We start from the raw sequence: 6,000 nt of genomic DNA, 5'->3' as shown, positions 1-6,000 counted from the left end.
TAGCCCTCGGGGAGGAGACTGGGACGCGGGGAGGGGCCGCGGGCGCGGGGCGGGCGCCGCCGGCGGGGGGCGGCCGCGGGGACTGTAGGCTGCGACCTCGGCGTCCTGCTCCGGCTTCGGCTGCCGCCCCGCACACGTGCTTCCCCTTTGATCTCGGCCCAGACTCTTCCTCCTCCCCTGGCCGGGCTTCCCGCCGGTCCTGGCCAGCCCCCCGCTCTCGGCCGAGGCCGGAACCCTTCCCCCTGACCCGCGGGCCGGCCTCTGGCCTCGCGCCCGGCCGCCAGCACGCCTCTCCCTCCGCGTCGGCCCCAAAAGGACGGGCGAGGGCGGACGTCCGGCGTGCGGGCAGCTGCTCCCTTCCCCGCCGTGCCCACCGGGGACCCCGCTCCCGGCCCCAGGACGCAGGAGCTCCGCGCGCACACGCGTGCCCTCCCCGCACGTTCCTTTCAGCCGTTCCCTTCCGCCCCGCGCGGACCTGCGACGCTGTCACCGCGGAGAGCGGCGCACGTGGGGAGAGGATGCCCGAAGTGACGGGCGTGTGGCGCGGCAGGAGACGCGTCTAACCCTTATCCCACATCTGTTATGCGCCCACCGGACACTGTGAAAATAGTGAAGGAGAAGACCTCAGCACCTGCCCTCTCAGAGCTTGCCATTGAGCTGGGAAAACTCGGTCTGTGGAGGAGCATCGCCAGAAAGTGGCGAGTCTGGGTCTTAAACACGCCTGGTGGGTTTACTCTCGTGATGGATTACAACAGCGGTGCCAGTTGTGGAGATCACTGTATCGCATTTGGGCTGTATCACTGGGCTTCTGTTTGGAAGTCTTCAGAACACACTGGCTTGATGCAGGGTGTAATCACATACCTCTGTCATCCACCTTGTTGGGAAGTTGAAACCAAAGGACTTCTGCCCTTTTCCAAAAATCAGATCCAACCTCAGCCTTATCACTTAACCCTGTATTGTCCTGGGGTCCAGATCTTATCTCCCTTACCAAACAGAAACTTCCTTGGAGACACAGTAAATGTCCAATTTATCTTATCTTTCACCCAGCTCCAGCTTGGTGCCTGGGATAGATACATGCGTAATAAATGTTAAGTTAAAACAAAACAAAAAAACCCCCAGAAACCTACTACCACAGAGGATCTTGAAAGTGCTATAAATGCTGAAGATGTTTCCAAGAGAGGTGTTCCAAAGGTGTTTTGAGTGATCACAGCATCACTGGACAAAGTATCCAATCTCTTAAGGTGAAGACTTTGAAGGAAGCAGGTCTCATTTGGATATAAATTCGGGTCTGCTTGTTAAATGATGCATCTCATCAGGGCTTGGTCACACCTCGTCCACATGAAAAGTCTGCAGAGCAGGACAGTGTGCAGGCACCGAATGACGTACAAACGGTAAGCACTGGCTACTTAGTGTAACAACCATTTGTTGTGTCCGTGAGCTTTGAGCACCATAGGGGAACCCAAGGGAGTGCACAGTGAAATCCAAGTTGCAGAGGCGACGTGCTCTAGCTCTTGAAGGATAAATGAGAGTTCGCTGAATTGAGTCTGGAAGACTCACTAAGGCTGGTAGCCTGTACACTAGGGGAGTTTAGGAAAAGTCTAGTAAGCTGGTGTGGCTGGAGAGCAGGAGGCGGGGAGCATGGATTACAACAGAGGTGCCAGTTGTGAAGATCACTGTATCCCGCGCTGAAGAGGGCATCCAAAGGGCCCTTGGGACACAAGTGTGACATAATCGGCACCTCCATCAGAAAGACCCCCCTCGACTGGACTGCAGGTGTTAGGGCTGGATTGGTAGTGGTCCTGAGGCTGAGGATGAGGGAAGGGGTCCAGGAAACAGTCCAGAAGCAAAGTCAACAGAAATGGCGACTAAGTTGGCTGTGAGGTGAGAGAGGAGACAAAACTCACTGAGCTTTGACAGCTGAACGATTGGTGGTACCATGAACAAAGATAAGAACTCAGAGAGGACTATGTTGGATTGGAAGGTCAGTCCAGCTGGGCTCAGAGGGGTGGGAGGAAGGTAGGACGGAGTCTCTTGGAGACAGGAAAGCAGGCTTCGGGTGGCCCGCTCAGCACACACTGCTGAGAGGGCATTTGGAGATCAGACTGGCTTACGCCCTCCATACCCTAACTATCCAAGACCATAAAGAATCAGAACCTCAGCCTCCCACAGGCTTCTAGAGAGCTCTGTGCCTTCAGGAATCTCCCATTCCCAAGCTGTTGAGGTCACTCTGGATAAAGGAAAGTTCTTAGAAGTCCCGAAGGTGAAAGACAGAATGTGATTTTACACACGTGCCTGCCCTTTCAGGGGTATTCACATTTCTCAAGAGACAGGACTCATTTGTTGACCTTCAGGAATGAATCTCTTGGTGGAAATATTTCATGTCTGGATAGAGCTAGAGAGATGCACATGGCTCCCCACAAATTACACCATAAAATCCACACCTCACCTCACCTCACTTCCTCATGATCCCAGCCACTCTACCCGGACCCACAGATGGATCCTGGTTGAGTTTCACGAAAGTTGTGCGGAAAGAAGACGGCACAGGTGTGGTCAGAGCTGGGTTTGATGCGTGGAGGCTATTTGTGTTGTTTATCCTCCAAAATCAAAGTCAAAAATCATATTAATTACTTTTATCATGTGTCGTTTGGTATTATTTCCATTCCTTTAAAAAATTTTTTTCAACCCACATGGTCATAGTTAAATTATCCATGATACCCTATTAAACAAATTCAGCCACATCCATGCGATAGAATTCTTTAGAGTGATTAATAAGATTTTTAAAAAATAAACCAGACAAGTGTGCATGATATAATAAGTGGAAAAGCGGATTTTAAAAACAGTGTATATGGGATGGTCCTGTTTTTATTTATTTATTTATTTATTTATTTATTTAGGCCACACCGTGCAGCATGCGGGATCTTAGTTCCCCCACCGGGACCGAACCCATGCCCCCTGCAGTGGAAGCACGGAGTTCTAACCACGGGACGGCCAGGGAAGTCCCAATCCTGTTTTTTGGTTTTTTTAATTTTTATTTTATATTAGAGTATAGCTGATTTACAATGCTGTGTCCTGCTTTTGAAAAATAAATGGAAAAGTATCTTACAGTGAGTATCTCTGACAGGTTGAAGATTAAGGGACCTTCTTTCTCATTTTTTTAAAATTAATTAATTAATTAATTTTTGGCTGCATTGGGTCTTTGTTGCTGCACACAGGCTTTCTCTAGTTGCTACAAGAGGGGGCTACTCTTCATTGCGGTGCGCAGGCTTCTCATTGCGGTGGCTTCTCTTGTTGTGGAGCATGGGCTCTAGGCGTGCGGGCTTCAGTAGTTGTGGCACGAGGGCTCAGTAGTTGTGGCTCGCAGTTTCTAGAGCGCGTGGGCTCAGTAGTTGTGGTGCACGGGCTTAGTTGCTCCGCAGCATGTGGGATCTTCCGGGACCAGGGCTCGAACCCATGTCCCCTGCATTGGCAGGCGGATTCTTAACCACTGCGCCACCAGGGAAGCTCCTCTTTCTCATTTTTTGTTCTCTATTTTCTATAACAAACTTGTACTTCTTTTATAATTGGGGGGGTAAGGGGTGGGATGTGACTGGAACTATATATCTAACCCTGCCCTAATTTTTCCACATCTTAAAAAAAACCCAACACCCACAACTGGATTTAATAGCCTAATAAGAAGTTAACAAGGGCAGAATCCAGGAAGGATTATTTCCCAGGCTTTAGGTAAAAGGAAATATATTGCTCTTGAAATATCCCCAAAGCATGCCCCCTCTTCCTGGGCTTCAAAAGTAGGATGCGGCTGACTCGGTGCTGGGGTATGGTCACTGTAACTCCAGGTCCTCTTCTTTTCAACCCATGCATGCTGTATTTCTTTCTTTCTTTCCTTCTTTCTTTCTTTTTCCGGCTGTGCCACACGGCTTGCTGACCAGGGATTGAACCCATGCCCTCGGCAGTGAAAACGCAGTCCTAAGAACTGGACCGCCAAGGAATTCCCTCTATTTGCTTTTTTTTCCTTAAGAAGACTCTTCACTCCATACCACCTGAACTGCATCTTGTGTTTTGAAGGACAAAACAGACCGACCTTTATCAAAGCTGGAGTCTTTCATTTATAGAATAAAAGCAGTCTGTGATTTGAAAAGCATCATATTAATTCTGTTATCTCTTCATCCAAGAGAAATGTGGATAAGAATAGACTCCAGGTCTATCATCTAGGGGGCAGTGTGTGCTAGGGGCTGACTTGTCCTCCTCACCCCACCCCCCAATTCCTTATGTTGAAGTCCTAATCCCCAGCACCTCAGAATGTGACTGGATCTGGAGATGTCTTTAAAGAGGTGATTAAGTTAAAATGAGGTCTTTAGGATGAACCCTAATCCAATCTGCCTAGATTAGGGCCCATCCTAATCCTCCTTATAAGAGAGATTAGGACACAGACTTCTTACAGAGGACACAGGGAGAGGATGGCCATCTGTAGGCCACGGAGAGAGGCCTCAGGAGAAACCAAACCTGCCTACACCTTGATCTTGGACTTCTAGCCTCCAGAACTGTGAGAAATAAATTTCTGTTCAAGCCACCCAGTCTGTGGTACTTTGTTATGGCAGCCCGAGCAAACTAATTCAGTGTATTTCCAGACCTACGCAAAACTCTTGGTTTCTGGAGCCCAGAGGGTGAAGGCTTCTCCATACAGTTCTCAGAATTTCTCTGAGGGTCCCAGGGGGTCTTTAGGATCTGGATATCCAGGAGCTTCCTGGAAAAAATCAAAAGGGGGGAAAGGCTTCCTCCAGTCTAAGTGTTAAAAGTTTCATTTTCAGTGACTCTGATACAGAATTTTGAAAATGAAAGTTAACAGAAGTCACATGTTATGCCCTTACTGGGGAATTAAACTAACCCAGGTTCAAACAACAGCTCGGCCGATACTAATTATGACCTTGGGGACCCTTAGAGTCTGGGCCTCAGTCTCCTATCACTCATGTTTCCATCCCACGTTGACTGAGCATGTGTGGTGTCCTTGGCACTGTGCCAGGTAGGCGCTAGGGATGAGCAGAAACGTCACAGCCCTGCCCGCAAGCTACTGACATTCTAGTGGGGAAGTTGGACAAGCACAACTTCCCCAGGGCATGACACCTGGTGAGAAGAGGGTTACATTTTCGGAACCCGAAGTTGAGATTTCTGTGGACCCACGTTCTCCGACAGAACATTCTGGAATGAAGAAGTGTTCTTTATCCGTGCTGTCCAGTATGGTAGGCATGAGCCACATATGGCCACTGAGCCCTTGAAATGCAGCTAGTTGACTGAATTTTAATTAACTTTAATAGTTCCATGTGACTGGTGGCGATGGTGTTGGAGAGCACAGCTGTCGACCATCCAAAAGGAGCTGCTTGGCAGGCGGGTAGATAACACCTGCGGAGCGAAGGGGAGAGCTGAGGACTGTGGAGACACCAAGCATAAAGGTGTGGGCATTCCCTGGTGGTCCAGTGGTTAAGACTCATGCTTCCACTGCAGGGGTGGGGGCTTCATCCCTGGTCGGGGAACCAAGATCCCACATGCCACATGGCACAGCCAAAGGAACAAAAAAAAAAAAGCAAGCTACTGGACCAAGTATACAGTATGCTACCTTTTGTGCACAAAGAGTGGGAAATTACAAATACATTTTTATCTTTGCATAAAGAAATACTGGAAAGATACACTGGAAACTGAAAGTGGTCAACTGTAAGAGTACAGGGCAAGGGAAACAGAAGGGGACAGATACAGGAGGAGGCTTTAATTGTATAATCTTAAAAAGTGTTTTAAAAAATATGAAATTATTACTATTTAAAATTTGTATCTCTCTCTCCCTCTGATACAGAATCACAGGAGACTCACCAAAGGCAAAATCAGGATGTATTTTTAGGGACATCCTTCTATCTTACCCTGATGGAGTCTGTCCTGAGCATGCATCAGTACCCTAAAAATTGCATTTAAGCCCACTCTTAAAATCTTGATCTAATTGCCAGCCCCCCTCTGCCT

Source organism: Mesoplodon densirostris, chromosome 11 (genome assembly GCF_025265405.1).
Source record: "Mesoplodon densirostris isolate mMesDen1 chromosome 11, mMesDen1 primary haplotype, whole genome shotgun sequence".
NCBI classification, from domain to species: Eukaryota; Metazoa; Chordata; class Mammalia; order Artiodactyla; family Ziphiidae; genus Mesoplodon; species Mesoplodon densirostris.
This window is presented reverse-complemented; position numbering follows the sequence as displayed.